Source organism: Acomys russatus, chromosome 1, assembly GCF_903995435.1.
Source record: "Acomys russatus chromosome 1, mAcoRus1.1, whole genome shotgun sequence".
Taxonomy (NCBI): domain Eukaryota; kingdom Metazoa; phylum Chordata; class Mammalia; order Rodentia; family Muridae; genus Acomys; species Acomys russatus.
Window position 1 is genome coordinate 24,841,370 of NC_067137.1, and position 27,926 is coordinate 24,869,295.

The following is a 27,926-nucleotide window of genomic DNA, read 5'->3' on the forward strand; positions in this document are numbered from 1 at the left end:
TTGAACCCAGGACCTCTGGAAGAGCAGTCAGTTCTCTTAACCGCTGAGCCATCTCTCCAGCCCTCTTTCCCACTTCTTAGTTGCTGCCTGAACATCCATCATGAAAGCAACTCAGGGTGCTACTAGGCTAGAGGATAATGTAGGTTGTGATTTCTCTGCTGTGCACTGAACAAGAAATAAACAGCACAAGCTGCACCAGTCGGGCACAGGAGAGTGCAGAGGACTTGCGGGCTGCAGATACACATTTACTATATACACTGATGTTTTCAAACTTTGCCTGCATGGAAATGTACATGATTTCTCTGGGTCTCATTTGATTTGTAAAACAGGCAGATGTTCTCCAATTCTGAAAAATCTAAGGCTCTAGGAAGGGGCTTCATTACACAAATAAGCCCCAAATACTTCCAATCAGTGTGTTTGTTGAGTATGCATCAGCATTAGGAACAAGTGGGACTATGTCAGTACTGAAATCTGCTATCTAAAAATTGATATGGTATTTTTCAGGAAGCTGCATGGGAGATGAGATTCAAGCGCCATAAACATGTTTGTTCCTACCCTTTTCAATGCCGTTCTTGGAGTGTTATGCCAAGAAAATAATTAAACATGATCAAATTCATATTTACCAACTCTAATAAAAATAAGATTAGAATCAACATCCTGGCACCATGGCGCAGACCTGTAATCCCAGTATTACAGGAAATTCTCAGGAATTTGAGACCAGCCTGAGTCTGGGCTACTTAGTGAGAACCTGTCTCAAAAACGAACAAACAAAAAGATGTGGTGTCATGGTGGCGCATGCCTTTAATCCCAGAAGTCTGGAGGCCGTAGGACGCAGGAGGATCTTTGAGTTTGAGGTCATCCTGGTCTATAAAGCAAGTTCTAGGATAGCCAGGGCAACACAAATAAACCTTGTTATGAAATACCCTTCAAGCAAAAAAGCAAACAGATCAGGCGGGATGTAGCTCTGTTGGTGGACCATTGGCCAGCATGCAGGAAGGACTCCCTGGCTCCATCCCAGATCTACCTAAACTGGGTGTGGGAGTGTACCCTGGGTGTGACCTCTGCCCTCAGAAAGTGATGACAAGAGGATCAGGAGTTCAAGGCCATCATCTGCTATTCGAGTTTGAGACCATACTCTGCTATATGACATCCTGTCAAAAAAAATTAGAATGTATATACCTAACTAAAAACATAAATTATTGTGGTTGCTTGAATAGGTATGGCCCCATAGACTCGTTCGTAGGGAGTGGCACTATTAGGAGGTGTGGCCTTGTTGGAGGAAGAGTGTCACTGTGGGGACTTTGAGGTCTCCTATGCTCAAGCTACTCCTAGCATGGCACACAGTCCCATTCTGCTGACTGTGGATCAATATGCAGAACTAAGACAATTATCAAAAAAATTATATATATATATTTTTTTTTTCTCGCATTGCAATCCTGTTGGCACACGTCTTTAATCCCAGCACTCTGGAGGCAGAGGCAGGCAGATCAATGTGAGTTCAAGGCCAGCCTGGTCTACAAAGGGAGTCCAGGACAGCCAAGGCTACACAGAGAAACCCTGTCTTAAAAAAACCAAAAAAACCCAATAGTGTATAATCATCACAAGGATTATTATGAAACCTATAGAATCATGATTTCATAATGGATGGAAAGTAGCCTCGATGTGAACAAAGGCTGAAAGTGTGAACACAGTTCTAGGACACTAGAAATGTACCTGTCTACCATGTGCAAAGCCCTGAGCTTGACTCCAGCAGCACGGGGTGTGAAGGAGTAGGGGCATGGGATGGGAGGGGGGTGGGATAGGAGGGGTGGGGGTGGGTGGGAGACATAGCAGGAAAGAGATGAGATCACAGGGGAGGGTGTACCTAAGTCTTTTTCTTTCTTTCTTTTGACAAGGTTTCTCTGTATAGCCTTGGCTGTCCTGGACTCACTTTGTATACCAGGCTGGCCTCGAACTCACAGCGATCCATATGCCTCGGCCTCCTGAGTGCTGCAATTAAAGGCTTGCAGCGCCGTACCTGGCTCTAAGTCTTTTTCTTTGGATTTTTTGTTTGTTTGTTTGTTCGTTTTTTGTTTTGTTTTTTTGAGACAGGGTTTCTCTGTGCAGCCTTGGCTGTCCTGGACTCACTTTGTAGACCAGGCTGGCCTCAAACTCACAGCTATCCACCTGCCTCTGCCTCCCAAATGCTGGGATTACAGGCGTGCACCACCACGCCTGACTGTCTTTTTTTTTATTAGACTGGCCTTGCCACAATTCTCTGACATTTCTGTCCTTTGTGTAGGAACGTGCCTGGCCTTCCTATAGGGTCAAAACCAAGAGTCCAACTCACTGGCTCTCCTGTTGCTGATGCACGAGCTCTGGAGCCCAGACCCAAACAGAAGTCTCTCCAGGAAGCATTTAAGAAGCCCCTCAGGGAACAAGATGGAAAGATCCCTTACTAAGGAGGAGGAGAATCCAGGCCACAGGGAGCCAGATCAAAGAAGATGAGGCAGAAAGAGAAACAGACCACTCAGAAAAATTATGCAGTGTCCTGCCTTTCGCCTGAGATGACCCTGGCAAGGAGACCAACAAACACAAGGAACCTGAGCTGCTAAGACAGACCTGACCCAGGTGCTATTGTTGGTGGGAACCAGAGGGACGTCCCCAAGAGGAGAGGCCTGACCTCACCTTCATCTGAAAGGGAGATAAGTTCTCCACCTGAAGCAGCCACTCTCCTGAGACATCCCTAAGTGTGAACAAGCAGGGCCATGGCAAGGAGCCTAAGTGCTGGCAGGTGGAAGGGGAGCAGGAGGGACAAAGAGGACCATGGTCCAAAGGCAGAACATTTAACAGATGTGAATGAGGTGCCACCAGATTGTGTTTACCTGGAAGGGATGACTCCTGTCTGGTCTTGATGGAGAAGGAGTTTCCGGTTGTCTGGCCCACAGGAGCTAAAAGGTATAGGTGTCCAGGGAAGCGGTCCAGCTAATCAGGCAAGAGAACGGCAGAGGCCTCCGTTAAAGGGTTGGTAGGAACAGGCCACCAGAGCTACCAGCGCTTGTACCTTAGATCGTCTGCCTGGCTGTGTGACAGTAAAAAGCTCTGCAACACAGCGACAGAAGCAAAGTGGAGAGGACATGGAGGGAAGCTAGGCTGGGGGGCAGGGGGGAAGGGAGCTGACAGGAGAGGATGGTGGAGGCATTAACAAATTGAGAATTTAAAGAAAGCAGAGAGAGGGAGTTTCAAAGAGTCACAGGCAAAAATTACCAGGGAAGAACAGGATTTCCAAGCAACACGGAAGTCCCTGCAGAGCTGACCGGGTGAATATGCGGTGCAGGCAGCTGCCACATTGCTTTTCTCTGGTGATGCTGGCAGCCCAGAGCAGGAGCAGCTTGTGAAAGTGATGATCCAGGTTGGGCAGTGACACAGCGATTCCGGTGGGAGGCTGGGATGTCAATCTTTCTCGAGCTTTCAAGGACATGCTAGGGAGAACTGGCCCCGTCTAAAGCCCCATGCTAAGGCAGATATCCTTGCTTCTGCTTGTGTCAGGGCATGTGCGCCTCTGGCTGCCTTCAGTAAGCATACAGGCTTGAAAAGCCACTGACAACTAATTCCACGGTGACATTGCTACTGACAGGGTCTCTCTGTGTTATCTTGGCTGTCCTGGACTCACTTTATAGACCAGGCTGGCCTCGAACTCACAGCGATCCGCCAGCCTCTGCCTTCTGAGTGCTGGGATTAAAGGCGTGCGCCACCACGCCCGGCTCTCTCTTTGTTCATTCCTTACTGCTAGAATTTCATATTCATTTCCTCTCGTTGGCTGACCAAACCCGATGATGGTAGAGAGGGTAAACTGGCATTTGCTCAGCCTCGGGAGCAGACGAATTCTCAGCTGGTATGATCAACTGCTTTTGGTTTTTTTGCCGTCTTGCGGTTTTGGGTTCTCCTGGCATCTGCGTCGGTAATTGAAGTTGTGAAGATACCGACATTGAGGTGGCTGCTGACCTTGGGTCTCAGCTCCTTTGTTTTCCTTTTCCTGTTCATTGCCGTCCTCTCTAGGCTGTCCTTGGCGAGGAGGGCCCCTGGGAATCAGGATCTGTAACCCCAATGCATATTCGGTCTTACTGGACTGACTACCTTGCTCTCTTGCACCCTGGTTGCCAGCACCCTCCAGCACTTCCTGCACAGGCTGGTTGGAATACTGTGGTTGATGCCCATAGGGTCTCCGCATGGAGTAAGGTGGGAACCTTCGCCTATGATAGGATCAGCCTTCAGGAACGCTTCCCGATCCCTCATGCTTTGCCCACTCTCACGATTCTGCTTGTTTTGCTGGTAATTGCGTGGAGGACCCCAACGATGTGGATAGTGTCTCTAATGGTTCCGGTCTGCTGCGTATCTACTGCCTTGAACAGGAACTCCACCAGAGCCTGTAACATTGGCTGCCTCTGCACCCTTTCCCCCTCAACAACATCAAAACTGCGCAGCCTCTCCATCTCCCACACTGAGAAGGTACTTCCTGGGGCTGTTCTTCTTTACGGCAGTCTGGTGTACAAATGTGTCTTCCTTGGTGTCATTCCTGTTGATGAAACCGTATCCGTTCCTTTCTCTTTTTTAAAATTTATTTAATTAATTTATTCAGATTACATTCTCAGTTGTTATCCCATCCCTTGTATCCTCCCGTTCCTCCCTCCCTCCCACTTTCACCCTATTCCCCTCCCCTAGGTCTGTGACTGAGGGTTCTTTGAACCATTTTACTGTTCCCAAAACCTTCGTTGTGATGACCTTCTTGTCCCCGCTGGTGGGCACTGCCAATATGTGAGGGCACCCAGGCTGCCATTACCGGGGCCACTGCCGGTGGAGCCAGGCTTGGTGTTGGTGGTGCTGAGGGCAGCAGCGGCCCCTGGGTCTCCGCCTAGCTGCTCATGGCTGCGGTGGCAGCCAGCGATGGCTGCAGCTCCTCCCTGGTGTGATGGACTGTCTGGGGTCCGCTCTCCGCTCCCATTACTGATCGAACTCAGTTTGTTAAGTAAATTGTTAGTTTGTTTGTTTTTCGCGACAAGGTCTCTCTGTGTAGCCTTGGCTGTCCTGGACTCACTTTGTAGATTAGGCTGAGTTTGTTAAATTTGTAAGAGTTTTGATGTGTATGAGTATTTTGCCTGCATGTGTGTGAATGAGTGTACCACATGCCCTTAGAGTCCAGAAAAGGGTCTCAGATCCTTGGAACTGAATTACAGATGGCTGTGAGCTGTCACATGGGTGCTGAGAAATGAACCCACGTCCTCTGCAAGCAGAGCAAGAGCTCTTAATTGATGAGCCATCTCTCCAGCCAATAGTTTAAAGTTTTCAAAATTTGTACTTGGAGAGTGTGCATGTGTGAGAAGTGCCCATGTGGAAGTCAGAGGACACCTTTTTTTTTTTTTTTTTTTTTTTCCCCGAGACAGAGTTTCTCTGTGTAGCTTTGGCTGTCCTGGACTCACTTTGTAGACCAGGCTGGCCTCAAACTCACAGAGATCTGCCCGCCTCTACCTCCCGAGTGCTGGGATTAAAGCAGTGCGCCACCATGCTCAGCCAGAGGACAACTTTTTTTTTTTTTTTTACTTTTATTGAATGTCTATGATTTACACATCATGCACCAAAATCCCTCTCCTCCCCCCAGTAAAATACAACAGACAAACAAAAAGTCTTGTCACAGAGCTGTAGTGCTCACACAGTATAGCCTTTTGTCCACATATGTTTACTTTCTAATGTTCATTGCTACACGTCATGGGTCTGGTTGGAGGCCTACACTATCGTTCCCGGATCTTCACTGGGACTGTTGTCAGATATCCCATTGTTGCTATGTGTCAAGGAGATTCTTAATCTTTGAATCTGCAGGTCCAGACCCTTCATGTGTTCCAGCAGGTCATACATGGGGTAGACGTTGGGGTGAGGTCCACTCAGAGCCCTGGATCAGGGCCCACTCCCTTGTCCTCAGGGCAGGGAAGGCTCTCCTGCTCCTGTGTCATCTGGGTAGGGCCTGCTGGCCTGCTCTCTTGTCATCAGGGCAGGGCTGGCTCACCGGCTCCTGTAGAGGACAGCTTTTTAAAAGGAGGGTTGATTCTCTCCTTCCATGTTTTGTTTTTTGAGGCATAGTCTCTCTTGTTTCTGTCACCACACTTTCTAGGAGAGCTTCTGGTGAATTCTCCTATCTCTGTCTTCCATTTTGCTACACATGTGTCGAGCTGTGGATGCATGGCACAGCATCCAGGTTCCTCTGTGTGCTCCCGGGGTCACACAAAGGTTGTCAGCCTTGGTTTGTTTTTGTTTGGGGGGAGGGGTCAAGATAGGTTTTCTCTGTGTAGTCATGGCTGTCCTGGACTCACTTTGTAGACCAGGCTGGCCTCAAACTCACAGCGATCCCCCTGCCTCTGCCTCCCAAGTGCCGGGATTAAAGGCGTGCGCCGCCACCACCACACAGAGTTGTCAGCCTTGTTTGGCAAGGGTTTTACCTACTAAGCCATCTCCCTAGCCCTGTAATATATTTTTAAGTGATACACAGAAGTAAAATTAAAAATAAACTAACAAACAAAAAACAGACAAATGTAGCTTTGACTGGGAATGCATGATGCTGGCCAGTGGAATGCTAGATTCAAGGGAAAACTGGCTACTGTGACCCAGCCTGAAATAGGTGACTTCACACATGTCCATTTCTGGAGCCACCTGGGGTTTGGGGAGTCCTTTAGGTTTCAAGGCTGGATTAATCTTACACTTGACTATTTTAATTTGGGGAACAAAGGAAACCAGGCCCGTGAGATGGCTCAGTGGGTAAGAGAGCTTGCCATGCAACCATACAGCCTGAATTTGATCCCTGTAACCTATGTAAAGGTGGGAGAAGAAGAAAAAAATCTCCATAAAGTTGTCCTCTGCCTTCATGTGCCATGGTACTTGTGCACACCCTAACCCATCAAACACATACACTCTACCCGCTCACCATGTTCTGAGTCTCCTTCTCTAGGTGTCCTAGTCAGGGTTACTAATGGCTGTGATGAAACACCATGACCAAAGCCCCTCCTAGTCCCACTCTCATACCCCCTGCCCTCTGCCCCCTCCCCCCATCTTGCTCCTCTCCTTCTCAGAGAAGGGGAGGCCTCCAAGGAGTAACAACCAACCCTGGCATTTTAAGTTACAGCAGGACTTAGCACATCCTTTCCCACTGAGACTAGACAAGGCAGCCCAGCTAAGGAAAAGGGATCCGAAGGCAGGCAACAGAGTCAGAGACAGCCGCTACTCCCATTGTTAGGGGCCCCACATGTTGACCAGGCTACACATTGGCTACATATGTGTAAGGGGTCAGGTCCAGGCCATGCATAATCTTTGGTTGGTGGTTCACAGAGACTGAGCCCACAGTCTAATCTTATGGAGGTAGTTTCTTTTTTAAAGATTTATTTATTTATTTATGCAGTACTCTGCCTGCATGTGAGCCAGCAGGCCAGAAAAAGGCACAAGATCTCATTACAGATGGTTATAGGCCATCGTGTGGTTGTTGGGAATTGAACTTGGGACCTTCGGAGGAACAGCCAGTGCTCTTAACCATCTCTCCAGCCCTAGAGGCATTTTCTTAATTGCAGTTTCCTCCTCCTCTCAGATGACTTTAGCTTGTGTCAAATTGACATAAAACTAGCCAGCACAGGTAGCTAAAAGGTTTCTATGCAGTGGAGCACACAGCAGATATCAGTGAGTGGCATCCACCTTTGCTTTCCACCCTTTTTCAGTGTTTGGGACCCCTTCACTCTCTGGCACATTCCTGGGCAGCTTGAAGCTCCCTCAGAAGGAGAAACAGGCCAAAACACTGCCCTGTACTTTCTAGTGGTGAAAAAAAAGCACATTGCAGATGTTTATGCTGAGTTCTGCATTCATTTTTTTATTGGCTTATGAGTCAGAGGTCAGATCTGATTTACAGATACATATCTGAATCACCTGCAAGATAGCACTTAACTACAGCTTTACTGCTTGCTGTCTGTGGTGAAACGCCACATGGCAGTGATGACCAGGCAGGTTAATGATGCTGCCCTTCGTCTGGTCTGATTGGCTACAATGCTAGCTCTGCACATTTAGCTTCCTGCCCATTATTAATTGGTGATGAAGAAGCTATAACTGGGACCAACTAGATGTTATTGAACGGGGCAGCTTGGAACTTTATAAGCCCAAAGCTGCCATAAGACCCCAGATAGGTGCACAGTGGGGAGCCGGGAAGATGTAATCAGCCCCAGGTGGTCCTCCGGCTGCTGGAAGAAGAGATACGGACACTGACTTTCAGAAAGACTGATGAGATAGGAAGCAGAACACTTAGCTGCTGCCAGTGAGTCGCGCACTATGGCTCCAGGCCCATCTGTCTTGGGTCGTGATTGCAGAGCTGTTTTTTTTTTCCAGAGGCAGAACCAGCTCAGCTGAGAGAAGCTGGGAGATAAGCAAGCCTGGGTAGAGGAATGGAGGTGGCACTTTCAGAATGATTAGCAAGCAAGACTGGAGAGGGTAGGGGAGACTTGGGGAGAGGAGAGGAGGGCCGGGGAAGGGAAGAAAGGACCTTAAACAGAGGTCAGAGTGTGTGCTGTAGAGAAGGTGTTTACAGAGGAGAGCCTGCAGATTGGTTTTTCACATCAAATGTCACCTGAGTCCCCAACAGCTAGTCACCATGACAATGGTTATAATGAGATGGCTGTGACCCACACTGGAGCAGCTGATAGAACAGGAGTCTGTGAGCCAGACAGGCAGGATTGGAGAGGTCTGCAGGGCCAAGCAGGAGCCCCACTTCCTGAGAGTTAGGCAGAAACACTGACAGCAACCTGGCCATAGCACTTGTTGATGCTGTAGGAAGCAGTCTCGCTCACATGTCCGGTGACCACTGCACCAGGATATTTACTATAGTGGTCAAAAATGGTCCTTGCTAGGCCCTACTGCAACCCCGTGTCTCTGCTGGTAAAGACCCAATCTGTACTTTGAGGCCTCCCTTCCCCCTTGGTAAGTTGAGAGGATGCCTCAAAATCCAGCTTTGCTTATATTTCTGATAGAACCACATTTTTAGTGGACTCACGCCTTGTCTTGTGTTCTTGATGGGCGGAAGCTATTCTCTGTGTGGATGGAAGGAGAGGAATTCTGAAAGTGCCAACTTCCGCACAATCCTGAGAGGAGACGGGAGGTGCGATGCAACCCATAAATACCCAGGTGGAGATGACTGGGCAAGTTCAGCTGCCAATAGCACAAACTGAGGCTATTTGAGGAAACGCAGTCATTGAAACTGAGGGAAGCGTGAAAGAGTGCCGGCTCCTGAGGCTGAGGAGAAATCAGGAGGGCTTTGTGGGAGGCGAGGGGAGCAAGAAGGGGATGGGCAGGATCTACAGGCAATGCTTAGACTCTGACACAGGGTTAGTGCCCCAGCGGTGAAGGTGAAGTGGGTATGTGTGTGTCAAGGACAATTGTTATTTTCAGAGGGGCAGGGCAAAGAGCAGTCTTTATGGATAGCTTTCTTTTTATTTTATTTTACTAGAAGTAGAGCCTCCAACTTGCTGTGTGGCTGGCCTTGATTCCTGGTCCTCCTCCCTCTCTCTGCTTCTTTAGGGCTGAGAGGCTGGACCACCACGCTCTGTTTACATGGTGCTGGGGATCCAACCCAGGGCTCTGTGCACGCTGTCAGTCCACAGGCACCCTGACAAAAACAATTTAGGAGAAAAGGGTTATTTTGGCTTACATTTCAAGGGACAAGCCACCAGGCCAGGCGAGTCCTGGTAGGAGAAGCTTGAAGCAGCTTATCATGATGCAGAGATGTCCCTTGCTTCTTTTTTTAAAAGTAGTGCAGAGCCCCAGCCCAGAGAATGGTGCTACCCGCCTTCAGCCTAATCAGGATAATCCCTCACAGGCATGCCCAGAGGCTAACCGAAATAATCCTTCACAGATGTGCCAGGAGCCTTGCCTCCTGGGTGATCCCAGAGCACATGGATTTGTTACGATCACTCATCACACTTGGAAAGCGCTCTGCCACTGAGCCCTGCTTCCAGTCCTGTTTTTCTAATCCTCTGTCTCTTAAGAGAGGCAATAAACTAATCAAGAAGTCGCTGCCTTGCAGATTTAAAAAAAAAAAAAAAAAAGTAAAACAGCAAGCCCCTGAAGTGGAACATCAAGTCAGAGGTCTACTCTGAAGGCTGTAGTTGTGGAAGCTGCCTCCTCCCAGCACAGTCACTTCAGATCTGCAGGGGATCACGCTGTAACCCTGTTGTCTCCATGCTTAAGTAAGGCATAAACAACCAAAAGGGGGAAATTAGTAGCCCGGGTGGTGGTGGCGCACGCCTTTAGTCCCAGCACTTGGGAGGCAGAGGCAGGTGGATCTCCACGAGTTTGAGGCCAACCTGGACTACAGAATGAGTTCCAGGACAGCCAGAGCTCAGAAAAACCCTGTCTCAGAAAAAGAAAGAAAGAAAGAAAGAAAGAAAGAAAGAAAGAAAGAAAGAAAGAAAGAAAGAAGATTAGTATATAATGCCTTTAGATTCTCTCTGTATACCCTAAATATACATTATTTAGTATGTTTTGGTTTGTGTGTTTTTTGAAACAAGGTTTCTCTGTGTAACAGAGTCTTGGCTGTCCCGGACTCAGTTTGTAGATGAGGCTGGCCTTGAACTCACAAAGATCCACCAGCCTCTGCCTCCTGAGTGCTGGGAATAAAGGCATGTTCCACCATGTTCGGCTTAGCATGTATTTTTTAAAAATATTTATTTATTTATTATTCAGTATTCTGCCTGAATGTCAGAAGAGGGCACCAGATCTCATATATAGATGGTTGTGAGCCACCATGTGGTTTCCGGGAATTGAACTCAGGACCTTTGGGAGAACAGTCAGTACTCTTAACCTCTGAGCCATCTCTCCAGCCCCTTAGTGTGTATTTTTAAGACAGTCTTGCTATATAGGCCAAATGACTTCAGATTTACATCCTCCTACCTTAGCATCCCCAGTGCTACCTTACAAGCATGTACCAGCTTTGATACTGTAATTCTTAGTTCATGGCTACTATGTTACCAAGTTAACCAATACACTATTCTTTTTAAATATGAGGAACACAAGCTGAAGGTGATGACACATTCCTACAGTCCCAGCACTTAGGAGTCAGAGGTGGGACAATTGAGAGTTCAAGGTCATTCTCACCTATGTAGGACTTCTGTGCCACCTGAGATGGCCTCATAAAAACAAAAATAGAGGCCTGAGTATATAACCCAGTTACTAAAAGTACTTCATGTGCTTTAGGACCTGAGTTCAGGTCCCCAGCACCCAGGTGAAAAGCTGGGCATAGCATATGCCTATGGCCCCAGCACTTGTGATAGGAAGGGGAGAGACAGAGAATTCCTGTGGATTGATGACCTACTAGTCTACCCAAATCAGCAAACTCTAGGTTCAGTGACAGCTTATATCTCAAAGAATAAGGTGGGAAGAAATAGGAAACGCCCAATGTCAACTTCTACAAACACACCCACGTACATACGCACTCGTGCGCGTGCGCGCACACGCACACATGCACACGAGCCAGGTGAGGTGGTGCACATAATCTCAGTACTTAAGGCTTAGATGATTTTGAGTTTGAAGCCAAGGAAAAGGTGCCAGGATGTAGCTCAGTTATAGAGCAAAGCCCTGGGTTCAATCCCTAGTAGCAAAGCGAAGGAAAACAAACCAAGAAGAGGCAGAGACTCTAAAGCCAATATAATCACAAGGACAGGAGGGAGGGAGACCAGGCAGAGATCAGTGAAATAGAGAGCAGAAAGAGAGGACAGAAAATCAACAGAGACCACCAACAGAGGTAAAAACCGGTCTTGGACAGGGTTTCTCTATGCTATCTTGGATGTCCTGGACTCGCTTTGTAGACCAGGCTGGCCTGGAACTCACAGAGATCCACCTGCCTCTGCCTCCCAAGAAAAACTGGTCTTTAGAAGAGAAGCGATATAAACTTTTAGCTAGCCTTACCAAGAAAAAAGACTTTATTACTAATATCGAAGCTGAAAGAGGACACATGACTCCTGACTTTCCAGAAATAGAATCACAGGTAATATCTTGAGCAATTGTGTGCTGACAAATTAGGTAACAAAGACCAAGTGGGCATAGTCTCAGGAAGACATAACATTGACTCAAAAGAACTACAAAAACCCAAATAAACCAACACGGCTACAGAAATTTCATTAGTTGCGAATAAAGCTCCAAGGACACAGCACTCACCTAATGTGGATGGGGTTGCTAAGTTCGGTCTCCAGACAAGCCCACAGAGAAAAGCCACTCCAGTGGCTTCCCTCATGACGTCTGCCAAACCTTCCAAGAAGAATTGAAAGCCTGCAGAGATGGCTCTCGCACGTGACTGGAGTGGCCTTCGACCCCAGCTCCAGGGGATCCAATGCCCACCTCTGGTTTCCACAGTCACCTGTGCACATATCCACACAGGGACACACAGTACATGCATAATTTTTAAAAGTAAAGCAACATTTTCTTTTTTTCCGAGATAGGGTTTCTCTGTGTAGCCTTGGCTGTCCTGGACTCGCTTTGTAGACCAGGCTGGTCTGGAACTCCCTGAGTGCTAGGATTACGGGAGTGTGTCACTGTGCCTGGCTGTAAAGCAAAATCTTTAAAGAATAATAATTAAAATCCTTTGCAAATTTCTCCAAAAGGTATTTGAGAGTGATAATTTCCTAGTTCACCTGGAGGCTAGTATTATACTGATACCAAAAAAACCAAAGTATAAAGTGGACATGGTATTGTGATGTGCACCTAAAATCCCAGCACTTAGAAGGCTAAGGCAGGGTTATTAGTTCAATGCCAGCCTAGGCTACATAGCAAGAGCATGACCTCTCACCTATGATGGACTATATAGATACCGACATTATTTACACACACACACACACACACACACACACACACACACACACACGTCTTCCTTAACAAGCAACGGTCAACACTTGCAGACCAGCAGAAATCCTGACTGGCCCTGAGCCAGCCAGCAATCCACTCCTCTTGAAGTAGGGATGGTGAGGGAGCTCTGGGGGAGAGCTGCGGGGTGGTTTGCACAATTGCACAGTCTCCTCAGAACCTGTACCTTGTGATGCGTCACTGTTGAGCAGGGCTCATGAGCAAGAGGACAGTGAGGTCCCAGATAGCGTTCTAGATCCAAGTAGGTGGAAGGAAGCCCGTCAGAAAGCTTTCCAGCTGAGGGATGGTGGTGTCTGGGCCAGGATGGTGAGGATGGACGGGCGAGAACTTGCTGGGACTTTGTTAAGATGGCACTTTGTTTAGCATATGTTTTATGTTTGTTTGTTTGTTTTACTTTATTCTATTTTATATGTGTCTGTGTATGTGCACCATGTGCATCCAGGAGTCCAAAAAGGTCAGAAGACGTGTCAGATCCCCTGGAACTGTTGTTGTAGATGGTTGTTAGCTGCTACACAGATGCTATACCAAACCCCAGTCCTCTAAAAGAACGACCAGTGCTCTTAATGGGCGAACCACCTCTCAAGCCTTTAGTATATATTTTAGAGATAGTGCTGCGGGCTGGAGAGATGGTTCAGTGGTTAAGAGCACTGACTGCTCTTCTGGAGATCCTGAGTTCAATTCCCAGCCACCACATGGTGGCTCACAACAATCTATAATGAGAGGCCGGGCGTGGTGGCGCACGCCTATAATCCCAGCACTTGGGAGGCAGAGGCAGTTGGATCGCTGTGAGTTCGAGGCCAGCCTGGTCTACAAAGTGAGTCCAGGACAGCCAAGGCTACACAGAAAAACTCTGTCTCAAAAAACCAAAAAAAAAAAAAAAAAAAAAAAAAAAAAAAAAAAACAATCTATAATGAGATCTGGTGCCCCCTTCTGGTGTACATGCAGTCAAAACACTGTGTATATGATAAATAAAGAAATCTTTAAAATAAATAAAGTGCTACAAAATTCATACAGGCAAAACATCTATAAACATTAAAAATAAAATAAATATAAAATGTCAAATAAGATATGGAGGCTGGATGTAGGGTAAGGCAGATCAAGGCAGCAGTAACTCAAAGGTGTCTGGAGGGATCACTTGGCATCTGCTGAGATGGGGGAGCAGAGATTCAGCCCTGACAGAGTGGGGAGACCCAACAGACAGGTGGATGTGCTCAGGGCACAGTGGAGAGACATCTGAGACACACACTGGAGCGTCCCTCATGTAGCAGCATTACAGTCATGAGATCAAGTGATGTCCCTACCAGTTAGCATGGAAGGGAAAAGGGACTGAGGGCTGAGCTCCATGGCAGCTAAGAGAACCCATCACAGCCTGTGTGGTGGCGCACGCCTTTAATCCCAGCATTAGGGGAGGCAGAGGCAGGGGGATCACTGTGAGTTTGAAGCCAGCCTGGTCTACAAAGTGAGTCCAGGACAGCTGGGGCTATACAGAGAAACCCTGTCTTGAAAAACCAGAGAGAGAGTTTTTTAAAGAAAAGATTTATAATAAGATCAATATCTAAGTTTTAATTAAATAATAAATAGAATGATTTAAAATCCAATTTACTGTATGTCAGGCCTTTGTATATTATCCAACTTAATTCTCACTGAATCTAACTAGCAATTTAGAAGTACCAGTTAAGTAATTGCAAAGTACCATTATACAAATGAAATAAAAATAAAACCCGGTTTAAGTAGGAAAATAGATGCCCTGCTGAGGCTGGTGTCAGTAAGTTGGAGGGGAGTCTGGAGAAAAATAGACAAAACCCTGAGGTATTCTTTGATCTTATCTACGGAGGAGGCGTAACTGTTCCATAAGTCGGTTGTAGCCCCGTCAATAAGCAGGAAAAGCTGGAAATGACCCAAGACCTTGTGAAATTGCCGTAATACATTGACATTTCAGGATGGCCACTTAACCATTAAGAATGGCAAGAATGTGGACTGTTGACACAGGCAGTCAGATTTGTCCCAGTTGAGTGGGTCGGTTGCTTCCTTTTGAGGGTAGAATTTCAGCCAATTATTTTCAATAAAGGAAATTTTACTACAGAGAGGAATCCTGTGGCTCCAAGGGCAGCAGATTGACCCAAATCCTTAGAAGGCTTCAGATGCAAAGCTGGCAATCACCGGGATGGGCGGTGCCTGTGCTCGTGCGTCATTTTATACCCCTCTTGCCTCTCTCTGCACATCTGCTTTGCTGCTGCCGCTTTCTGTTTTCTCACCAGTGCTGTGGTGCCTTGCACTGCTGCCTTTAGTTCACAGGAATTTAGTTTAAGGAACTCGAGTAGGTGGTGAGTCCTATTCAGAGGCGAGCTCGTGGCAGGGTGAAGGCAGACAGCTCCTTGTGGATGTATAGACAGTTAATGGTTGATGGTGGAGGGAGAGACACTTTCTTCAGTGGAGTAGCCATCACACACACACACACACACACACACACACACACACACACACACACACACACACTGCTGGGATTAAAGGCGTGCGCCACCACGCCTGGCCCCATCTCATTTTTTGACACATCATTTCTCACCAGACCTGGAACTAATGGATTCTTTTTTTTTTTTTTCTGTGTCTTTCCCAGACAGGGTTTCTCTGTGTAGCCTTGGCTGTCCTTGCTTTGTAGACCAGGCTGACCTGGAACTCACAGCGATCTGCCTCCTGAGTACTGGGATTAAAGGTGTGTGCCACCACCAGGCTGAACTCGTGTATTCTAATATGCTAGAGGGCCAATGAGCTCCAGGGATTCCATGTCTCCACCTCCCCGGAGGGTGCTGAAATTACAGGCGCGCTGCCAGGCGTGGCTTTTTTATATGAGTGCTGTGGACTGGACTCAGCTCCTCACGCCTATGTAGCCAGCACTTTATTGATGTAGCCATCTCCCTAGCCTCCTATTGCAGTTTCATATGCTGTACTGCATGGGCAGGGGAAATGTCACTTGTCCTCGGCCCTGGGTTGTAAGCACTCAGAGGTGCTTAGTGCCTCGTTGGATGCCTTGTGTGCTCATTTGCTCCTTATCGATGATGAGGGACTGCTCTGTGAGGTCTGCCCATGCCAGCCAGCAGTGGCAGTTTCCAGTTCATCAGTGACGCAGCTAGATGGAAGTAGGCTCTGCTTACATCCCAAGAAAAGACACAGGAGAAATAGTTGGACGGGCAGAGATAGGGCCCCTGAAGCTCCATGATGTCTCCCTGGGTAACTTCTGTATATTTTCTGCCTTCCCACACGTGCACCTACACTGTTATCAGGTAGAGGCTTTGAGACAGAATCAGGACCCACATATCTTTAGTCCTAGTACTTTGGGAGGCAGAGGCAGGCTGGGCCAGCCTAGTCTACAGGTAAATTCCAGGACAGCCAGATCTATACAGAATAACCCTGTCTCAAAAAACAAAACAATGAAAGAGTCGCATAAAATGTGCAAGAATATGCATAAAGAATATTGATATTTCATAGGGCATGGTGTCGCACGCCTTTAATCCCAGCACTCAGGAGGCAGAGGCAGGTGGATCTCTGTGAGTTCGAGGCCAGCCTGTGAGTCCAGGGTGGCCAAGGCTACACAGAGAAACCCTGTCTCGGGGGGTGGGGGGGGTGGAAGACGTGACTTCTCTACAATGCCTGATTTCTGCCCATTGCATGCTTGAGTGGGCATGCAATTTAACACACAAGCTCCCCGACACTGGTGGGCAGCCTGCCAGGTGCCCTGACTTATCTGGAGGAGCAATGTCTGCAGCTGGAGTGGAGACAGCGCCAGGTCCTGGGTTCTGCCTCATCTTGCTCAGCTCTGTGATAACTGCTGACTGTTTTGCCTCTGCCTGTTTTGACCAGGCCAGTCCCATCCTGCCTGCTATTCATCCTGTGTTCCTGCTGCCACACTGGCTTGGCATAGCTCAGGGGCTGTTGGCTCCACACCAGGTTTTGTTCCTCTGCCCCTTCCAAGCCCACACCATGGAGAATGTGATCCCTTCACTCAAAATCTTCCAGGAATTAGAATCCACGAAACTTGGGCATGGTCTTCCTCGCTCCATTCTGGAATTGTGTACGGAAGAGTCAGCAACCTTATACGGTTTCAACTGTGGGTCACCATGGCATCTTTGTGGCTTGATTGTTGTAGGGCCTCAGTTTTTCCATTTCTGGCATGCATGGAGTTGACACCACACAACCTCACCATGTCAGGTCAGCCTTGTAAAATGCAAGGATACGTTGCTAAAAAATTAACATGTGAGCCAGGTGTGGTGACACAGACCTTTAGTCCCAGCACTCAGGAGGCAGAGGCAGGTGGATTGCTGTGAGTCTGAGGCCATCATCATCTACAGAGTTCCAGGGCAGCCACGGCTACACAGAGAAACCCTGTCTTAGGAGGGGGAAAAAAGAAAGAAAGAAAGAAGCAAAAAGAAAAGGGAAAGGAAGGAAAAATTAACATGACTTGGATCTCTGGGGTCTGACTATGTGACCCTTGCCAGTCCCACCTGTGGTTTAATGCCACCTGGGCATGTCGCACTAGGGGGAACCGAGTCTTTGGTCAGTAGGCACTTTAATTCATTCCTAAGACTCTAAGAAAAAGATGCCGCCATGGTGGTTCACATATGTAATCTCAGAATTTGGGAAGCTGACATGGAAGAACCACCTGTGGGGCAAGGGAGCCAGGTAATGGGGGAGCCAGCCAGGAGCCAAGAGTGAGGCCAGAAATTTCATCTTGAGACCGGCAGGGGTAAGGACTGCTCTCTCCCTGTTCTGGGCCTGGATGTTCAGGTAGCCTTGTGACCCCCACCTCTACCACACTTAAGGCAGTAGTCACATAGCCTGGTGGCCAGGTTTCAGGTAAAACTTCCTATTTCCTTATAAGGACTTGCCCAGCTAGCACCTGGAATTCCTCTCCACGCAAATGAAGCATTTCCAGGACCTCGGGCTCCCGCCAATGATGTACACTCACCCCCCCAAACCCCACCCACTTCCCCAAGGTTTAGATAGCCCTATTCTCCCCAATAAAGAGAGCTGTTTCACTGAAAACCATTATGGAGAAGGCTGTTTCTCCCACACTCACCACCAGACAGAGATCCTGCATAACCCACCGGGATTAGGGAACTTCATTCCTTCTGGTCCGGCCTGGCGCGCCATAGTGTCTGGATGCTCCCAAGGGCAGAAGTGGACCTAGAATGGGAATCACCTTTCCTCAAACTCTTCAAAAACGCAAACCAATACGTGTACTTTGGAGCATGGCATCTCACCATTGTCTCTAGAGCAGTCACTTTCACAGGCACCAGTTCTGTTCCTCAAGGGACGTTTGACAATGTGTGGTGATGTTTTGGATGTCATCTCGGCTGTGTGTCTGCTGCTGATATCTAGTGGGTTAAAGCCAGGGAGGCTGTAAGCATCCTAGAATTCAAATGACAGCTCCCCAGATTTCAACAGTGTTCAGGCTTAGAAACCATTGTCTGGAACAGTGGTTTTCAACCTCCTCAATGCTTTAATATAGTTTCTCATGTTGTGGTGACCCTAGCCATAAAACTATTTAATGATACTTCTTAATTATAATCTTGCTACTGTTGTGAGTCTTAATGTAGGCGACCCTTGTGAAAGGGTTGTTTGACTCCAAAGAGGTTGGGACTCACAGGTTGAAAACCACTAGTCATACTGGGCAGCAGCAGTACACACCTTTAATCCCAGCACTCAGGAGGCAGAGGCAGGTGGATCTCTGTGAGTTCGAGGCCAGCCTGGTCTACAAAGTCAGTCCAGGACAGCCAAGACTCTGTTACACAGAGAAACTCTGTTACACAGAGAAACCCTGTCTCAAAAAACAGAGAGAATGAGAGGGAGGGAGGGAGAGAGAGAGAGAGAGAGAGAGAGAGAAAGAGAAGAGAGAGAGAGAGAGAGAGAGAGAGAGAGAGAGAGAGAGAGAGAGAGAACACCCACTGGTCTAGTAAGAAACTTCTGAGTGCAGTCATTTGTTTTGGGCTATACTCAGACAGAAACACATTTTACTCCAAAGTCTTAGAAAAGCTGGGTCTTCTTTATCCCACGTCAGCTGTCCTTAACAGAGGAGAGTGAACAGATAGGGCAAAGAGAAACTACCTTCTCAGAAGTACTAAGAAGCCACCAGATAGTATCAACCCATAACAGTGCTGTTTCAGAGTGCTCTTAGACTTGGAAAGGGTCAAGTCTCTTACACTGACAGGTTATTCAAGCACAGTCCAATTTACCCTTAGAAAGCTCTACCAAGATATGCAAATAAGCCAAACCATCACCAGGTCACTGGATCCAAGTTTTCACTTCATTTCTTTGTTTTTCTCTCTTTTAAAAGCTTGCTGGAGCCAGATTTGGTGGTGCACGCCTTTAAGCCCAGCACTTGAGAGGCAGAGGCAGGCAGATCTCTGAGTTTGAGGCCAGCCTGGTCTACAAAGCCAGTCCAGGACAGCCAGGGCTACACAGAGAGACCCTGTCTCGAAAAAAACAAACAACAACAAAAGGCTTGCTAGAGCAAAGCTGATACAATTTGGTCTTTTGGTCTTTAGGGTGGCCCAGGCTTCCAGAGTGACTGGTTTTGATCGCTGCTCTTCTCACATATGTCCAGCAAAACAATTCGTTTTGGACAAAACAGGATGGGAAAGAGTAAGGTTAAATCAAATAAGGCCAGAATTGAAGGAGTAGCAAGAGAGGGCGTGAGCTGGAGCAAGAGACACGACAAACACACCAAGGGGGTAAAAGCTAGCCAGGCCAGAAAGGCACGGACGGTGGAACAGCCAGTTCTTGCTCTCAAGCGCCCTGCTTCCCAACTCCTTTGCTTCCCGCACCGCTCTCCAGAACTCAGCTGAGTTCCAGCCTGCTTCCCAGCTGGCTGGCGGGGCAGCTCTGGTCTCATACTGCCTTCTGAAGCAGAGTTCTATCTTGAAGAGGTGTGCCTGCAGAGGGGAAGTGAGGCCATTCTGGCCTGTCCATTTGCCTGTGGTTACAGGGCATCAGCAGGAACTGTCCCCAGCTGCTATGTGCCAGATGCATCGTGAGTGTTTCCCACTTGCTTCCATTTATAAGGCAAGTGAGCAGTCTCCACACTTCGCGTGGCTGATAACTCAAGTGGATGGCGAGAATCCAGTGAGCTCTGTAGTGTATGACCCATTTGCAGAAAAGGTGAATTCTTTTTCGTTAGCATTAAGGTTTATCTGAAATTTATTAGATGTTAAACTATAGATTCTCATTGCTGTGCGTTTCATTTATAACAACTTCTGACCCCATCGCTGATGTCTCTTAGTACGATAAAGTCACAAAGTGAAAGTGAGAAGCCAGCCAGCGAGTCATTTGGAATGCTTGTGGCTAACATTTTTTAAATTAAGTATGATTTATTTATTTTTGTTTTTGTTTTGAGACAGGGTTTCTCTGTGATGCTCTGGCTGTCCTGGACTCACTCTGTTGACCAGGCTGGCCTAAAACTCACAGAGATCTGCCTGCCTCTGCCTCTCGAGTGCTGAGATTAGAGGTTGTGCACCACCACTGCCTGGCTTGGTTAATTCTTTTATTGTGGTTGATTATAACGGTTCTACAGTGCTTTATCAATACAAGCAAGAATCTAGTAAAAGAATTAAACTTGGTGCTGAAGAGACACCTCAGTGGATAAGAGCACTAGATGGATGATCTTCAGAGGATCTGGCTTTGGCTACCAGGACCTGAAAAGTGCTTCAAAAGCACTAATAACCCCAGTTCCAGGGGGTCTGATGCCCTCTTCTGGCACCTGTGGGCAACAGGCACACATGTGGTACACATTAAATATAAGTAAATCGGGGGGTGGGGGAGCATTGGCTACATGCGGTGGCATATACCTTTGATGCCAGCATTCAACAGATTTTCCGAGTTCAAGGTCAGCCTGGTCTATATAGTGAGCTCTAGGCCAGCCAAGGCTATATAGAGCCTGTCTCAAAAAACAAACATACATACTGGGTGTTGTGGGTCACGCCTTTAATCCCAGCACCCCAGAGGCAGAGGCAGGTGGATCTGTGTGTGTTTAAGATTTATTTATTGTTTATACGATATTCTGCCTGCATGCCAGAAGAGGGCACCAGATCTCATAGATGGTTATGAGCCACCATAGGGTTGCTGGGACTTGAACTTTGAAAGAATTTGGAAGGTCAGTGCTCTTGTCCTCTGCGCCATCTCTACAGCCCCTCTCTGTAAGTTTTTTTTTTTTTTTTTAAAGATTTACTTTATTTATTGTATATGAGTGCTTTATCTGCTGAAAAAGGCATCAGATCACATTATAGATGGTTGTGAGCCACCATATGGTTGCTGGGAATTGAACTCAGGACCTCTGGAAGAGCAGGCAGTGCTCTTAACCACAGAGCCATTTCTCCAGCCCCTCTCTCTGTGAGTTTTGATGCCAGTCTGGTCTATATAGTGTGAGTTCAGGACTGTAAGACCCTATCTCAAAAACAAACTCAACAATAAAAGTCTTTGTTATCCCAAACCTTGATGGCTTATCCTTTCTCAACCCTTGAATTTCTTTAATCTTAGTTTTGGATTCAAGTCCTAGAGACTCAGGGAGTTTCTCTGGCTTCCTTATTGCTTACTAGATGATCAATTGCTTGTACAAGTGTGCATAGCAGGTGCTCAGTGTTTGTCAGGTTGACGAATGGGAGGACACTGCAGAATGAGTTACAGCTGTATTGTGGTTGCCTATATTGCCATGAGTTACTGTGATTGCCCGTTGGCCAGGTTACTTACCATGCTGTCATCCATGCATTTCAAGTAGTGAGGGATCCCAGCCCCCAGCCTCCCACCCATTTTCACAGAGTCCTTGTGCTGGGGATGGAATACTTCGTCGTTGTCCTCAACCGCCCAGACATTTATCTCTCAGCCAGCCAGCATTTCTGATCAAGTTAGCATTTGTCTCCGGGCCCCAGGGTCAGGCCCATTACATAAAGGCCCAAGCTGGTGAAAGGAATGGAGATGATGAGGCTTGAAAATTCCTCACTCTTTGTTCTCTGATGGGTGACAGGATAATTAGGCCAAATGAGACACAGCCTCTCCCAGCTATATTTAGTCTAATTGCAGCGCCTTCTTCCCCTTAGCAGTCTTGGACTCCTCCCTAGTAGACAGTATGCCAGAGGGGAACAGTACAGAAGAGTCTGGCTAGCCACAGCAGGACATGCTCAGAAGGGAAGCATTGTGGGACAGCTCAGGAAGTGGGGTTCAGTCCCCACTCTGTCACTGAGTAGCTGGCATCTGTTGGAGGCCTTCTTGCTGTATCCCCACACGGTAGGAGGGCAGGAGAGCACTATAGTGTGGCTTTCAAATTCCTTATATAACATTAAAGCATGTGGGTGTGTCTTTTGTATTTTTAATTTCTCAGAAAAATTTAAATGTTAGAAATTTGCCAAGTTCATGGTGGAAAACTTTTTGTTGTTGTTGTTGTTATTGTTTTGTTTTGACTTACAGGCTCAAATTTCACCATTGAAAACAAACAATACCCATTGTTTTACATGTTTTACAGGGGGACTTTGTTCCTTTCTAGAAATGCCCAAACCTAAAGGCTATATTTCAAAGGCTATCATTATCTTAAACGGTGTTATATGATAAAAGCTTAGCATATTTCATGGTTCAGTCATGTAAATAATTTTTGCCAAAATAATTACTATGCCTTGCATGTAACAAAAAGTGTTTCATGAGCAAACTCATTTTGTTATACATACTAAAATGCCAGGTCCTCAGAAGCTGTAAAAAGAAAAATTAAAATATGTATTTCCTAATAAACCATTTTTTAATATTTTATGTGAGGGTGTCAGATCTTGGAGTTACAGACAGTTGCGAGCTGCCATGCGAGCTGGGAATTGAATCCAGGACCTCTGGAAGAGCAGGCAGTGCTGGGAATTGAATCCAGGACCTCTGGAAGAGCAGGCAGTGCTCTTAACCCCTGAGCCATCTCTCTAGCCCCTAATAAACCATTTTTAAAGATAGTATTTTAATGATATGTGTGTGTGTGTGTGCAAGTACCCTCAGGGCTAGAGGCTTCCAATCCCTCTGGAGTTTGAGTTATAGCTCACTGTGAGTTATGTGCACATGTACACAAATGCACATTAACAAAATAAAACTTTACTAAAAAAAGAAGGCATTGTGTGCTGGCACACATCTGAAATCCTTCCAGACCAGTCTGAGCTACAAAGCAAGACACTCCCTCAAAAAAATAAAAATGTTTCAATTTAATGACATCAGCTCTCAAAATTCAACATGATACAAGAACACGTAAAACACAAACTAAACAGAAGGTATGAAATCACAGCAAGTATCCAAGTAAGAATAAAAAACAGAAAATAGAAAACCAGTAAATCCAAAGCTGGTTTGCAATTCTGAAGACAATTTAGCATTAACAGAGTCAAGTGTCTGGACAGACCCAGAAAACACACCATGTAGCTCACCTTTCTGATTAAAGCAGTGTGCTTAATGTGCTCTCAGCAGGAAATGTAACAGAGCATTGTGAGGCTGCTACAGACTCTGTGGAGACCTAGGGTAAGCATCACACTTGGTCTGAAACACTAGATGTTTTTCTGTAAGGTCAGACTCAGTGCAGTCCAGCAAGGGGGCAACTTGAGAAAAATGTGTTCTGTTCTTAAAGATCCAAGGGTCTGCACAAAGAAGGCACGGCAACTGTTGAGATTAGCAACACAGAGGAAACAAAACCAGTACAAAGACAGTGCTAGAGCAACTGGAAATCAAGATGCAGAGAGTACTTTGATCTATACTTCTTACTGTGTGTAAAATTAACTGCTATGCTTCCACACCCCCAGGGGGAAAAAGCCAGTTGGTGGTGGCGAATGTCTTTAATCCCCACATTTGTGAGGTAGAGGCAGGTGGATCTCTGTGAGTTCAAGGCCAGAGTTCCAGGACAGCCAGAGATATATAGAGATAAACCCTGTCTGAAAAAAAAAAAAAAAAATGAAAGAAAGAAAAAAAGAAAAACTTAAACCAGGCATAGTGGTGGCGCACACTTTTAATCCCAGCACTTCGGAAGCAGAGGCAGGCAGATCTCTGTGAGCTTGAAGCCAACCTGGTCTACATAGTGAGTTCTAGGATAGCCAAGGCTATATATTTGTAATATACAGTGTTAATTTGTATTTTCAATACAGTTAGGATTGATTTTTACTTATCGTATCATTTAGGGTAAATCTGACAGAAGATGTAGCAGTCATATTCATGAAAATTTATCATTGGTGAAACTAAAGAATCATACATAAGTTCAAGGGGCTGGAGAGATGGCTCAGTGGTTAAGAGCACTGCCTGCTCTTCCAGAGGTCCTGAGTTCAATTCCCAGCAACCACATAGTAGTTTACAACTATCTATAATGGGATATGGTGCCCTCTTCTGCAGATAAAGCACTCATATACAATAAGTAAGTAGGTAAGTGAATAAATAAATATTTTTTTAAAAGATAGATGATCAGGCTGGAGAGATGGCTCAGAGGTTAAGAGCTCTGACTACTCTTCCAGAGGTCCTGAGTTCAATTCCCAGAAACCACATGATGGCTCACAACCATCTATTAAGGTGATATGATGCCCTCTTGTAGACAGAGCATTGTATACATAATAAATAAATCTTTTTTAAAAAGATAGATCATCAAGCAATATTATGATGTCAATTCCCTCTAACTATTGCATTCCTTAAATATAATCTGAATTTGGGGTTACATTTGTAATCCCAGACTTCCAGAGGCTAAGTCAGGACAACTGCTATGAGTTGGAGACTATCCTAGAGTACAAAGTAAATTCTAGCCCAGCCAGGAGTGCAGAGTGAGACCTCATCTCAAAATAAGTAAGTAAATAAACAAATTCCAATAAAAACTCACTTTGGTCATCTGATACTCCAATTCATATAGAAATAAAGCCTCTAATACAGCTTACCCAATTTCACAAATAAAGAGTAAAGTTGAAAGATTAATAACACCATCTGACTCCAAGATTTATAAGGCTACAGCAATTAAGGCAATGTGATAATATCCAATGATATACAACTATGTCAATAGCAAAGAATGGAGTTCAGAAAATAAGTTCACCCACAAATATAGTACAAGGCTGGCTCTCAACAGAGGTATAAAAGTCATTCTGTGGAAAAATTAGTCTTTTAAAATGTGCAGAAGGTAGATCTCTGAGTTCGAGGCCAGCCTAGTCTACACAGAAAGTTCCAGAACAGCCAGGACCACACAGAAAAACCCTGTCTCAAAAAACAAAACAACAACAAACAACAACAACAACAAAAAAGAGCAATTGGAAATCAAGATGCAAGTACTTTGATCTATACCTCTCACTGTGTCTAAAATTAATTGCCACATCCTGTTGTAGCTAATTTATCAGTATGGCCTAATAATGATTATTATCAGGCTTATAATTATTATTATGGTGGTATTTTCTAACCAGCTAGCATGAGATACCTGCCCCTATCCCATGCCATCTGCTTCTAATAATTTGTCAAGCTACCTCCCATCCATAATCCCAAATACTTGTTAATGCTCTTCATCTGGGCCAAATCTCCATCCATGCCAGTCATGTGCTTCTCCCTTTCTCTAACCCATGGTGCAGTCCTTTTTCCTCCTGTCTCCTCTTCCTCAACATCCTCACACCTCCAGGAAAAAAAAAAAAAAAAAAAAAAAAGGCCAGGTGGTAGTGGCAGCAGCACATGCCTTTAATCCTTTAAACCCTTTCTCAAAAAACCAAAACCAAATACCGCACACATCACAAAAGATGATCTATGGACGTCTGGCGGCATTCATACCTGTAGATGCCATTTCAGATCTGAATCAGAATTATTTGTGGTATGCCCCCTTTTGATTTTAATTATCAATTAGCATTTTCAACCCCACTTTAGACCATTTAGTTCCTAAATAAAAGACACAGAAACTCATTAGATTTATAATAAGCTTTAAAGCACTAGACCTGGGCATGTATCAACCCTCTAAGCTATTTTGCTATTTCCCAGGCATGATCCCCAATATTACTTGCCATACTGTTCCTGTCTGCTCCATCAGGCCAGCCCTCATGGTCATGTGCCCATGGTCGGTATTGCCCCATGGCAACTTCCTTTTTTTTAAAATTTATTTTAATTTTATGTGCATTGGTGTTTTCCTGCATGTATGTCTATGTGAGGGTGTCAAATCTTTGAGTTACAGACAGTTGTGAGCTGCCATGTGCTGGAAATTGAACCCGGGTCCTCTGCAAGAGCAGTCAGTGCTCTTAACCACCGAGCCATCTCTCCAGCCACCTTTTTTTTTTTTTTTTGGTTTTTCCAGACAGGGTTTTTCTGTGTAGCCTTGGCTGACCTAGACTCACTTTGAGGACCAGGTTGGCCTCGAACTCACAGTAATCTGCCTGCCTCTGCCTCCTGAGTGCTGGGATTAAAGGCACATGCCACTGCTGACAGGTCTATTTCTAAGGTAGGCTTTTGATAAAAAAGTTATCAACCAGGCAACCAGGTGGGAAGCAAGGGGATAGGGGTGGGGCAGCATTACATCATTTTGATTAGCTAACACAAGATGAATACATTGTTCTGAGCACAATGTATCCACGTGGCTAGACAAGGCATTTTAAGCTGATTGGCTGGGATTTAGAGGGGACCTCTTGGGGGCTTTCCTGCTCTCTAGGAGTAAGGAACATTGCAACATGTTACAGTCTTAACTCTAAATTTATCCTTAACCTAAGCAGAACATGCATTTATCATCTATTGTTTTATTCTAAACACCATGCCTGGTTTCAGGCATGTAGGGTCTGAGAACTTGAACTAAATTTCACCTTTTTTTTTTTTTTTCCCCAGACAGGGTTTCTCTGTGTAACAGCCAAGGCTATCCTAGACTTACATTGTAGATCAGGCTGGTCTCTAGGCCCTATTTTATCATAGTAACATAAAAGGAAACTAGGACATTTCCCTCTACACATTTGCTATTGAAAATGAAAACATTTGCTTTTACTGCAAAAAATTGAAAGCCATAAAACATACATCTTGAGCCAGGCATGGTGGCACATGCCTTTAATCCCAGCATTGGTGAAATAAGCAGATCTAAATGGTTTTAATGTTGGTTTTGAAAGACAGACTTGGCCTCAAACTAAGTCTCTGAAATTCTTTTGGATGGGTCTCAAGGAAACACTACAGTTTAGTGACAAACCAGGGAAGGGACAAGCAGCCGGTAAGCCACGCCCCCATGTGTTCCATTCCTTCAGAAAAGGCACAGCAACTAGAGTAAAACTGTATGGATGATTTTTTCAACATGAGTCATTAGGAGAGAACCACTATCAACTTTTTTTTCAGGGGTGGGGACCAGCCGGCTTAGTTGTCCTGTCCTGGACTTGCTCTGTAGACCAGGCTGGCCTCAAACTCAGAGACCCGCCTGCCTCTGCCTCCCAAGTGCTTGAAGGCGTTCGCCACTGCACCCAGCATACATTCAACTTTTAGAAGACCGTTTCTGTAGTACCAATAAGATGAAGAATAGAAAGTGAGAGGATGTGGAATTGAAATACTGCTTATCTGCCAAAGTGCTAAGGCCTATGTGCAGATAACGCTAAGGTCGTCTCTTTCACTGATTCTCTTGGTGCTAGTCAAAGGTGTGCTGTAGGGAACCCGTAAGATTTCTCAAAATGCATCAAAGCACTTATGGCTACAGTGGCTTTTTAATCCCTAGAGATTCATTTGTCACGTACTAGGTCTTTCCTGTATTTTTCCAAAACAACTTTGATTAAGCTATCATATTCCCAGCCTGGGACATTCCTTCTTCCTTGAGACAGGGTCTCATGAAGCTCAGTCTGACCTTGAATTTGCTATAGCTGAAGATGACCTTCAACTCACCTTCCAATCTTCATTTGCCAATTGCTGGCAATGTCAGGCATGTTACCACACCCTTCTCTCCCCCTCTGACCACTGGTGGTCAGATGAGACTCTGGAAGAACTCAATGTATATGTGTTAAGTGACAATATACAGGGTTTTTAGTAGGGTCGCTACTGAAGTCTTTGAATGTTAACCTGAAGAT

At 46.0% G+C, this 27,926-nt stretch overlaps 1 pseudogene; it reads right to left on the reverse strand.

The window, feature by feature from the left end:
- Positions 1–3,782: 3,782 nt before the first annotated feature.
- LOC127183506 (Y-box-binding protein 1-like) lies at positions 3,783–27,785 on the reverse strand (annotated as a pseudogene).
- Between the last annotated feature and the right edge of the window lie 141 nt (positions 27,786–27,926).